At 47.3% G+C, this 12,050-nt stretch overlaps 2 long non-coding RNA genes across 2 annotated transcripts; both read right to left on the bottom strand.

Moving 5' to 3' along the window:
* Positions 1 to 1,364: 1,364 nt before the first annotated feature.
* On the bottom strand, positions 1,365 to 3,217 carry LOC132592105 (uncharacterized). The gene is made up of 3 exons (XR_009557537.1): positions 2,794 to 3,217; positions 2,299 to 2,413; positions 1,365 to 1,740 (listed from the first exon to the last, which is right to left on the bottom strand). It is a non-coding gene; the product is annotated as an uncharacterized LOC132592105 (long non-coding RNA).
* A 1,617-nt stretch (positions 3,218 to 4,834) lies between these two features.
* LOC132592104 (uncharacterized) lies at positions 4,835 to 6,294 on the bottom strand. Its single transcript, XR_009557536.1, has 3 exons — positions 5,798 to 6,294; positions 5,523 to 5,612; positions 4,835 to 4,931 (listed from the first exon to the last, which is right to left on the bottom strand). It is a non-coding gene; the product is annotated as an uncharacterized LOC132592104 (long non-coding RNA).
* Between the last annotated feature and the right edge of the window lie 5,756 nt (positions 6,295 to 12,050).

Here is a 12,050-nt window from a genome sequence, read left to right as displayed (position 1 = left end):
CTTCTATTCACAGAAGTCCTCAGTAGATCCAAGTCTACTTGGAAAGAGCGCCTCTTTCCCCGTTTCCGACACTCACAGCAAAATTAAACGCCATTCCGATGGCTGTCTCTTTTCGGTCTTGGCGACGTATATATTTTTGGGCCTCTTTGAATATTCTTTTATAGTTCTTTTTTGAAGATGCCGCCAAAGTCCTGTAACATCAAAATAAGAGACAAACGACCTGGAGCTGCTCAGATTGGAAGGCTTACAAGAGCTCAAGCGGCTCCCTCCGAGGATTCCCTTTCCCTTCTGGGCGGCTGTGTCGCCAACGGGATACCTGCCTTCCTCGCTCGGCTGCTGCCTGTTTCATCACTTTATAACCATTTAATTTTTTGTGTCGGGGGGGGGGGGGGCGACGTATATATTTTCGAGCCTCTTTGAAGATTATTTTATAGTTGTTTTTGGAAGATTATTTTATAGTTGTTTTTGGAAGACTTCCTTTCCTAAGGAGGGTTATACAGCATTAGTGCTCCCTGCTCAAAACCTCCCATTTTCCCATTGGGATCAGGGCCCGCTGAAGCCTGGGGTAGGCAATGCAGCTCAAGGTAGCAGTCAGGGCCAGCTGAAGCCCGGGGTAGGCAATGCAGGTCCAGGCAGCAGTCAGGGTCAGCTGAAGCCCGGGGTAGGCAATGCAGGTCCAGGCAGCAGTCAGGGCCAGCTGAAGCCCGGGGTAGGCAATGCAGGTCCAGGCAGCAGTCAGGGCCAGCTGAAGCCCGGGGTAGGCAATGCAGCTCAAGGCAGCAGTCAGGGCCAGCTGAAGCCCGGGGTAGGCAATGCAGGTCCAGGTAGCAGTCAGGGCCAGCTGAAGCCCGGGGTAGGCAATGCAGGTCCAGGCAGCAGTCAGGTGCCAGCTGAATCTCGGGGTAGGCAATGCAGGTCCAGGCAGCAGTCAGGGCCAGCTGAAGCCCGGGGTAGGCAATGCAGCTCAAGGCAGCAGTCAGGGCCAGCTGAAGCCCGGGGTATGCAATGCAGCTCAAGGCAGCAGTCAGGGCCAGCTGAAGCCCGAGGTAGGCAATGCAGCTCAAGGCAGCAGTCAGGGCCAGCAGAATCCCGGGTTAGGCAATGCAGGTCCAGGCAGCAGTCAGGGCCAGCTGAAGCCCGGGGTAGGCAATGCAGGTCCAGGCAGCAGTCAGGGCCCGCTGAAGCCCGGGGTAGGCAATGCAGGTCCAGGCAGCAGTCAGGGCCAGGTGAAGCCCGGGGGTAGGCAATGCAGCTCAAGGCAGCAGTCAGGGCCAGCTGAAGCCCAGGGTAGGCAATGCAGCTCAAGGCAGCAGTCAGGGCCAGCTGAAGCCCGGGGTAGGCAATGCAGCTCAAGGCAGCAGTCAGGGCCAGCTGAAGCCCAGGGTAGGCAATGCAGGTCCAGGCAAGCCCACTGAAGGGAAAAAGAGGAATGGGGGGGGGGGAATTCTCCACTTCTATTCACAGAAGTCCTCAGTAGATCCAACCCTGTTCCATCATGGAAAGGTCTGCTTCCACTTGCAGAAACGTACCTTAGATTCAACTAATAGATTATCTTTTCAAGATTGAGACTAGTGGTTTAACAATGTCAACATGCAGCTGAAAATTTTACTTGAGTGTACATATTCAAAACAACACTATCCGTAACAACACTACCTCAAGAAGACACAAGAAGAGACGGCACAGGAAGAGACGGCTTGTGTGCTAGGTCATAGAAGCGTCTGAATCGGATTCGCACATCCCCTGTTGGAGCATAAAAAAGTGCATCTTTTATTATGTATTCATTATTCTTCTATAAAAAATATAGTCCATACACTATATGTAGGGCCGCCTCTCTGGAGCTCGCTCGCTCAAGGGCCGCTGACTGCGCGTTCGCCCGCCGATTGGGCAAAGGGGTGCTTCTCCCGGAAACTGGCCCCTCTCCATGGGCAGAAAGGGAGCTGACGCCCCGCTCCGGGTGCAAGGGGCGCCAGGCCAACCGAGCAGAGCTGCTTCGTGCTTGCGACGACGAAGCACAGCGTTGAGGGAAACGCGCCTGCCTTCTCTCCGCGAAACTCGCCGGCAAAACTCCCCCCCCCCCAATGCATCGCGCATTTACAAGAGCTCAAGCGGCTCCCTCTGAGGATTCCCTTTCCCTTCTGGGCCGGCGGGATACCTGCCTTCCTCGCTCGGCTGCTGCCTGTTTCATCACTTTATAACCATTTAATTTTTTGTGTCTGGGGGGGCAGCTGCCCCCCCCCCCGCCCCATGCTGGGTACGCCCATGAGCAGGAGCGCCTCTTTCCCCGTTTCCGACACTCACAGCAAAATAAAACGCCATTCCGATGGCTGTCTCTTTTCGGTCTTGGCGACGTATATATTTTCGGGCCTCTTTGAAGATTATTTTATAGTTGTTTTTGGAAGATGCCGCCAAAGTCCTGTAACATCAAAATAAGAGACAAAGGATGCACAAGCCTGAAGCTGTCAGGAAGAACTGAAAAATGGGATGGAAAGTAGGAGGGTGGGGAGGGAGGAAAATTTATTGGTGGTTGTTTTTTTGGAAGCCGAACTGCAGCAGAATGGAAACAGAGGCGCGAGCCACAGCCATGGAAACCAATGCCTTCTTCCTTCCCAGAAACAAGCTAATTCTACATCCGAAGAGAAAGTATCATTTATAGGAAATCTGCTCCCCCCTGCCTCTGTTTTGAGCCTGAGGAGGTTTGTGGGGCAGGGCCCCATTGGCCCGAATGGACAAACCTCTGCTATCTGGGAGCTGGCTGCGGTCTTAGCAAGAAAGAGTCCAAAAAGCCACACCTACCTTGGCCACTTTTGAGATGTCATTGTGGTATATGGAGGGGCCAGAGACGAAATAGTCTTCTCTGGCCCATTTCACCACGTGGCCCTTTCTTAGCTGCTCCCTCCTCCGCACTTCCTTTCCTAAGGAGGGTTATACAGCATTAGTGCTCCCTGCTCAAAACCTCCCATTTTCCCATTGGGATCAACACAAATATTATCAATTTCACCTCAAAAATTATAAATCAGAACTGGGAAAGGTTCAGAAGGGGGCAACCAAAAGGAGTAAGGGGGTTATGGAGCTCTATGGTTGCAGCATTGGGAGGGGGGGTTCTGTTTAGAAAAACGGCAAGGAAGAGGAGACGCAATGTATGGCAAGGGGGAAGTGGAGAGAAAGCTCTCTCTCTCCGTCCTAACATGAGAACTCCGGGACCTCCAATGAAACTGAAGTTTCAGGATGGTCCTTCTTCTTGCAGTGCACAGCTAAACTTTGGAACTCCTTGCCACAGGAGCCATTGATGGCCATGGACCAAGATGGCTTTCAAAGAAGATGAGGCAAATTCATGGAAGAGAAGGCTACCCATGGCTATTAGCCATGATGGCTATGCTCTGCCTCCACAGCGTCACTCACATCAAATTGCAGGTGTTCAGCCACATATTTTATTAAGTAGCTGGTGGCCTTCACCGCTCTTTGCTGCTCGTAGATCTCCGGGGAGTACATCCAGCCATATGTGTGCTGTGGGAGAGAAATCATCATTAATAGAATTAGAAATTAATTGGCTCCTGGTTTGTTTTTGTTTTATTGTGTATTTTGTGTTCTCATTTTGTATTTTCATGTTGTGAACTGCCCTGCGATCTGCCATTTGTGTGTATGATAATTACAATAATGCAACGTCCACCTCAGCCCAGCCATAGCCATGGAATGCAGGCAGCATCCTTAGACCAAGCCCAGCCATTCATGCACCAACCTGGGTGTTGCCCACAGGGAATGATGAATGGCAGTTGTCCCTTTGGGGTTTCAGACAGAGAGTCTTTTATATAAAAAAAATAATAATCTGAAATTGCAGAATCACGCACATCGAAATCCAGGTGTTCCGCCACATATTTTATTAGGAAGCTGGTGGACTTCATGGCTCTTTGGCGCTCATAGATGGTTGTGGAGTAAATAGCCATATGTGCGCTGTGGGAGAGAAATAACCATCATCACAGGTTAATCTGGGTTTGCAAATTCACAAAGCTTCGGTTACTGCCTGGATCAATCATGCCGGGACCCTAGAGGGGACATTTAACTCCAAATTGCAAAAAGGGGTTGTTTTGAAAAAGAGAATGTTTGCTGCAATTTGTTCTACTTCATTATTATTATTATTATTATTATTATTATTATTATTATTATTATTATTATATACCTTCTTTGACAAGGACTGGAGGCAGCTTACAAACAAAATAAGAACTAAAGATATAGAAAAAGAAGTCATTATAAACACATTAAACATTAATAGAATTTGAAATTAATTGGCTCTTGGTTTGTTTTTGTTTTATTGTGTATTTTGTGTTCTCATTTTGTATTTTCATGTTGTGAACTGCCCTGCAATCTGCCATTTGTGTTTGTGTTTGTGATAATTACAATAATATAACATCCACCTCAGCCCAGCCGTAGCCATGGAATGCAGGCCGCATCCTTAGACCAAGCCCAGCCATTCATGCACCAACCTGGGTGTTGCCCACAGGGAATGATGAATGGCAGTTGGCCCTTTGGGGTTTCAGACAGAGAGTCTTTTCCCAGCCCCACCTGGAGATGCTGAGGATTGAACCGGGGACCTTGAGCATCCAAAACAGATGCTCTGCCCCTGAGCTTCGGCCTTTCCCCTAATACCATCAGCAGAGGACATACGGTATCTTGAATTTTTGCCTTGCACAAGCATTCCTAGCAGAACAGAGGCCCAGTTCACCATCAGCATCCACAACCAGTGAGTTGGCCACAGGTGCCCCCCCCCCCCCGTGCAATCATTTCAAGGGGGTCTGTCCTCCTGCCGGGGATCTGCTCTGACATCTTGGGGGCTCCCTTACCTCCAATATCTGCTGCAGGGTCTTCAGGGAGGGGGCCTCTGACAGCAAGCCGCTCAGCATGTTTATGCATGCATTTACCGTCTGCTGGTAGAAGTCCTGAAAGGAGAGAAGCAAAAGCATTTAAAAGCTGAAGACCCCCATGGAAATCCCATGTGCTCTGGACTCCCAACCACTCCTGACTCTTGGGCCAAGGGCAGCCCATCTGGAGAAGCACACATTCTTCAACTCTCTTTCTTTTCAAAGAAAGAAAAGTCTTTTTGCAGCCTGTAGCCAGAATGAGAAAAGGTGAGGGAACACCTTTGAAATGGCACACAGAATCAAGAGAGTCACAGCAAGCTTCAGCAGATCCAGCTAGGGACCCAGGATATTAGGGCTAATGCAATAGGGCAGCCTTGGCCTCCAGCTGCTCAGCCAATTTGTAACAAAGCTTATGCAGGGCTTCAAACACAGCGCACAAAGAGTCCTAAACATCAAATGTTCTTTGACATACATCAAGAAAGGTTACAGGTCATGGGATATAAAGATAGAGGACTCCACACTGGGCTCAACTTCCTTGGGGTGTTCCAAACCATTTGGCCCTAACTATCGTACTTCCACCTTTGTTTGTAGCTTACACAGCTCAGGCACTTGAACCTGGCAACCCCATATTCCTCCATTCCTATCCCTAGAAGCAGAAAGTTCAGTTACCTGGCTCTGTGTCGCTTTGCCCGTCAAGGGCAAAGCGAAGACCTTTTTGATGGTGGTCTTCAACAGCTGTTCATGGGTGGTCTCAAGGCACTGAAGAGGAAAGAGAAAGGAGGGGAGAGGAAATGATCAGCACCCAGAAGTCCATCAACCTGGTGAGGAAATATCCACTGTGTCTGGCCAAGGGGTACAATTTCAGGGTATGGCAAGGGAAGTGCCAGGAATAGGTGGGGCAGTGACAAGCTGTAGGCAGACTAGAAGTACCTCCCCATACTTACGTCATCTGCGCGACGGTCTCCATCGCCTGGCGGAGGAGGTAAGTTGAAAACGGCACCGCCGGCTCCGCTTTGATAATTTCCTGTGGTGGGGAAGCACACAGCAGCATGTCAGAGCCTCCATCCCAGCCACCAGCACACCAAGACCAAGCCCTGAATTGTGCTCTCTCTCCAGCCCAGCCCACTTGACACCTTCTTTGCAATTGGCAAGTGGGTCCTCCTAGGGCCAGGGGAGAAGAGTGGGCTTCCTGGATCTGGGAATCAGATCCATCTTTCCTCATAAGAACATCAGATCAGCCTTCTGGACCAGGTCAATGGCCCACCTAGTCCAGCATTCTGTTCTCACAGCCACAATGCCCAGGTTCTGTCGGTTCATGGCAGGAAACAAAGTGCGTTAAATGAATGGTGTGTCTCTCAGTCCAGAGGCTTTATTTAATCTTCTTTGGAGTGTTACTCATCTATAATGAATTAAAAAAGGTGTTCAAGAATACCTTTATTAAAAAAAACAAAAACCAGAGGCCTTTTTGCTTGGAATAGTTGGAGATGAGATCCCCCCAAAAGATGGTATACTCTTTTTGTATGCCACAACTTCAGCTAGATTATTCAGCTAGGCTTTATAAAGGACCCCTGGATGGTTAATTTTCTATAAAAAAATTTTTTTTGAAGATGCCACCAAAGTCCTGTAACATCAAAATAAGAGACAAAGGACCTGGAGCTGCTCAGATTGGAAGGCTTCGGGAATGTAGGAGGCTGGCACGCTTTAGTTAAAGGGGAAAAAAGGGGAGTATAATTCATTTTTGGACCATTTTTGGAGGATATAAATTTTACGGCCTGTATGCGGATAAGGGAAAATATGTGGAAATTGGGATATAGGTGGCATCTAACACCAGCTAAATTAGCAAAAATATATAAAAATGATCAGGATAAATGTTGGAAATGTAAAGAGAAAGTAGGGGATTATCTTCATTGCTGGTGGAGTTGCAAAAAGTTTAATACATTTTGGACAGAGATAAAGTTCCATCTATACAGGATTGGTATATCAAATTGGCGGAATACATGAATTTAGCAAAGTTGATGGCAATAATTAGGAGAGTCCCCAAACAAAAAATTAAAGCAGAGTGGAGTTATGTGGAGGAACATTTTTACAATGAAGGTATAAGTTTGAAGTGGGTGATATGCTTAGAGTAAAATGCACAAGTTGATAAAGTAATTAATTAATTAATATAAGGTAAATAAGATATGGTATAGGATTCAACTGATAAGGGAAAAGCCTGGTAGAAATTTCATACGAGAAGGGAACCGATGTTAAAATGTTTGGAAGTTCATTTTTTTTAAACAGTATTTTGTTGTTGTTGTTGCTTCTTTTTTGTTGTTCGTTTTTCTTTTCTTTTTGTATGTAAATCGGTGTTGATTTGATTATGTTATGCTTTATTGTGTTGTGTATTTGTGTTCTTTTTAAAATAAGAAATAAAGATGAATTTAATTTTTAATAAGAGAGAGACAAAGGATGCACAAGCTTGAAGCTGGCAGGAAGAACGGCTAAGTGTTCCTGCACAACAACAACAACAACAACAACAACAAGGCACTACCGTCTCCTCCTCTCCAATCTCACCCAAGTCGGTTTACAACGACAGTTGGTTCCGGAAGTCTCTTCATCAACGGAAGCGAGCTTTCCCATGGAAAGTCATGGAAAGTGGATTCATCCGTTGCAGACGATGAAAGCCCCCCCCCCCCAAAGCAGTAGTTTAACCCCCCAGGGTGGGCTTACCTTTCTACAGTTGGGGGTCAAGGGCTTTTCGGCAGCCTCATCTTTGTTGCTTCACAGCTTCACAGCTCTTTCTCTTCGCTAGGTAAGTTTTCCTGACCGAACTTTGGGGCTGGGAAGCTCCCTGCTGGGCATCCTGTGGGGCAGTTGTGGAGGCCTCTGGTCATCCCCCCCCCAGGCCAGCTGGGGAGGGGGCATTTCTTTAATTCCTCCAGTCTTTGCCTTGAAGCTTTTTAAAGGCTGCAGCACCGGAGGCCTTTGGATCACTCTGAGAAGGCCCGGGCTTGGATCGGGGCCTCCGCGAAGGTCCGGATCGAAGCCCCGGCCTCCGCAAAGCCATCCGAGGCTCCTGGAAGTAAGTAACCTGAGGTGTTTGAGGCCTAGGGAGGCCTCCGCCAAGGCCCAGAGCGAAGCCCCGGCCTCCGCGAAGCCATCCGAGGCCTTCTCAGAGCGACCCGAGGGCCTCCGGTGCTGCAGCGCAGCCACAGAGCCTCGGATGGCTTCGCGGAGGCCGGGGTTTCGCTCTGGGCCTTGGCGGAGGCCTCCCTAGGCCTCAAACACCTCAGGTTACTTACTTCCGGGGTAGGATTCTTCGTAAACTGAAAGTTCGTAAACCGAGGTTCCACTGTATCTAGCTCTCTGTCAAGGAAGGGATGCTTGAGACTCTCAGGCATCCCCAAACTGCGGCCCTCCAGATGTTTTGGCCTACAACTCCCATGATCCCTAGCTAACAGGACCAGTGGTCAGGGATGATGGGAATTGTAGTCCAAAACATCTGGAGGGCCGAAGTTTGGGGATGCCTGCTTGAGAGTGCAGGGCAGTATCTTGCAAATAAATCTCCAAAGCCAGTGCTCCTGCATAACTGAGCTGGCAGGAAAGAACCCAGATACAAATTGTGCAAAACAAGAGGGCTTCATTTGCCTTTCTTTCTTTTTAGCCAACCCCAGAATCCAGATTTGCTCTTGCGGATTTCATTCCGCACTCCCTGCAGGCAGAATCTGCTCTGCCCTGTTCTTATGACAGGTAGGTATCCATGTTGGTCTGCCGTAGTCAAAACAAAATAAAAAAATTCCTTCCAATAGCACCTTAGAGACCAACTAAGTTTCTCACTGGTATACCTAGTTACAGGTAGGTAGCCGTGTTGGTCTGAGTCGAAGCAAAATAAAAAAATTCCTTCAGTAGCACCTTAAAGACCAACTAAGTTTATATTTTGGTATGAGCTTTCGTGTGCATGCACACTTCTTCAGATACACCTGAAGTGTATCTGAAGAAGTATCTGAAGAATAAGTGTATCTGAAGAAGTGTGCATGCACACGAAAGCTCATACCAAAATATAAACTTAGTTGGTCTTTAAGGTGCTACTGAAGGAATTTTTTTATTTTACTGGTATACCTGTAACTAGAACTATGGAAGGCACCACATTGAGCCACATGAAATGGAAGTCCATCAACCTCACCAAGAAACTTGCACAGGTACAGACTGACATCTTCTTTCTGACAAATGCAAGAACCTGGACATTATACCCAAGGGTCTTAGAATTAAGAACCCTCTACAATCCACTCATCCTACTGAATATGCAAGGAAACTTAGTTGGTCTCTAAGGTGCTACTGGAAGGATTTTTTTTATTCTGTTCTTATGAAACGCTGATGAATTGCTAACGGATTTAGAGAAGAGTGGTAAATTGTGGGATTCGCTCCCCATAGAGGTGTGTCGTATGCATAGCTGTCAAATTCTCCCTTTTTTAAAAGGGAAATTCCCTTATGCTGAATAGGCTTCCTCGCAAGAAAAGGGAAAACTTGACAGCTATGGTCGCATGCTGAAGGTGCATCTCTTTACCCCAGCCTGTGAAGCCTGAGATATGTCTTTTCAGGATGCAGCCTTTCAGGATTCCTGCCTTTGCAATTTGTTTCAACTGATTGCAATTCTCAATTTTAAATTGCTGTGAGCCACCCCAGGACCTGCTGGAGAAGTGCAACTAATACATTGAATTGCACCCAATTGCACCCACTCGACCTCTTTGATTGGTGGAATTGGCACTATTTCAGGCACCACATAATACCTGCTCTGCATTTGTAAGAACATTTAGTGTGTCAGCACCTAATAATAATAATAATAATAATAATAATAATAATAATAATAATGTATTAATACCCCGCCAATCTGGCTGGGTTTCCCCAGCCACTCTGGGCGGCTTCCAACAGACATTAAAATACAATCATCTATTAAACATTAAAAGCTTCCCTAAACTTTGGAACTCCCTGCCTATTGAGTTCAAACTGGCACCTTCACTGTACAGTGGTACCTCAGGTTACAGACGCTTCAGGTTACAGATGCTTTGTTAAAGTCTGAGAAAGGAAGGCAGCTTTGGAGAAGCAATTAGAAGGCTGGCAAGCAGCCAAATTGGCTGGACTCCGGGGCTAAAGTTTGCCTAGCAACTGAGAGGCCTAGCAACAGGCTGTGATTGGATGAAAGTTCCATGAGAAGCAGCATGATACTGCAAGGCCGTTGTTGGGGAGTTTTGAGAGATTCTGGAGATAGTTGGTGTGTGTTAGATGAGAGAGCTGTGTATGCTAACTTTGCTTTTGGTTTTGCTCTGCTGTATATAAGAAAAGCAACTGGAACTCAATTTGCTGTTCCTGAAGTTCTGTTCCTGAACCAGTGCACTGGGCTGCACACAGTCTTGCAGGGTGCCTGCTGCGGGAGGATCGGCGTAAGATCCACCAATACGCTTCAGGTTACAGACTCCGCTAACCCAGAAATAGTACCTCGAGTTAAGAACTTTGCTTCAGGATGAGAACAGAAATTGCACAGTGGCGGTGCGGTAACAACGGGAGGCCCCATTAGCTAAAGTGGTACCTTAGGGTAAGAACAGTTTCAGGTTAAGAACGGACCTCCAGAACGAATTAAGTTCTTTTTAAAAAATAATAATATTTATTCATTTTATAATTAAACACAACTGACAACACATAATACAAACATAACACCAACCTAAAACAACATAAAGAATAAAAACTAAGAAACTAAAATGCAATAATCATTTTCCTTTAACATTTTAAAAGGAGACCTCCTCGAACTCCCCCTATCTGCGGTTCGTTTCTGCTCATCTTTAGCAATTTCTACTTCTTAATTTTAAATTCTTCCCATTTCCATTCTCTCAATATAGCAACTAGATGCGCCAGCGGATCAAGACGCAAAGAGGGGCCTGGGATGATACTCGGTGCCCTCGAACCTCTTCTGCTCTTTCAAGGATGATACAGATCCGCAGGCTGAGGGCCAGCAAGAGCCTGGGGAAGTTCTCCTCCAGCAGACCTGAAGCCTCGGGTAATGTGAGGATCCGGCACAAAGCGTTGGTAGCCTGGAGGGACAAAAACAGGAGAACGGCATTCAGCAGAGTTCATCGTCAGATCAAGATCTCCCAACTCTCTATGCAGGAAGCAACATAGAAACTGAATGGTTTCCTACCGCTGTTGGAATCTGTGTATTGGAGTCCTTCTCCAGGATCCTCCTCACCATTGGTTTTATGAGCTGGCTGCAGGCACACTGATTGCTGACAACAGCTCCCCAGATCGCTGCGGCTCTTCTGCAATTTTTCAAAAGAGATTTTTTATTTCCCCCCCTTTTCTTAAAAAAAGTCAGGCCTTTTTTCTTTTTTTTACTTTATATCGCACATACGTACATTAAATTTAGCCCTCCCCATTTCCACATCATGAAAACTTTACACATTGGCATATATACCTTTTGCAAAGCAATCTCCCCTATCTCCCCAATCTCAGCCTATCTCTTGGGCTCAGCCCTCCCCCAAGCGCCCAGAGAGAGAAGGGAGGGCCACCCCAAATGCATTAGCAGGTCCCTTACGCCAGCGGATCCAGACGGGATGAGGGGCCTGCGATGGTACTCGGTGCCCTCGAACCTCTTCAGTTGTTTTCCAGAACAAAGCTGATCCTCAGGCTGAGCGCCAGCAAGATCCTGGGGAAGTTGTCCTCCAGCAGACCGGAAGCCTCCGGTAATGCTAGGATCCTGCACAAAGCGTTGGTGGCCTGGAGAGACAAAGACAGGAGAACGGCATTCAGCAGAGCTCATCGTCAGATCAAGATCTCCCAACTCTCTATGCAGGAAGCAACATAGAAACTGAATGGTTTCCTACCGCTGTTGGAACCTGCGGATTGGTGTCCTTCCCCAGGATCCTCCTCAGCAGAGGTTTTACGAGTTGACTGCTGGTTCCTAAGCACAGCTCCCCAGATCGCTGCAGCTCTTCTGCAATTTTTAAAAAGAGATTTTTAAATTCAGCTCTCTCCATTTCCACCTCACAAAAACTTTGCACATTGGCAAAGCAATCTCCCCTAATTCCTATATCTTATTTCCCCGTAACACAGAGATCCTTACTCATCGCAGCCAATTGAGCAGTCCAGCAAGGTGTGCATCACTGGGCTGAGACGCTTTGCGGTGAGGTTGACCACTGCCGTAAGTGTTTCCTCTTTAGTGTGGGAGTC

The sequence above is a fragment of the Zootoca vivipara genome, chromosome 5 (genome assembly GCF_963506605.1).
Source record: "Zootoca vivipara chromosome 5, rZooViv1.1, whole genome shotgun sequence".
Taxonomy (NCBI): domain Eukaryota; kingdom Metazoa; phylum Chordata; class Lepidosauria; order Squamata; family Lacertidae; genus Zootoca; species Zootoca vivipara.
Note: the sequence above shows the minus strand (reverse complement) of the source record. Positions and strands in the feature narration are given on the sequence as shown.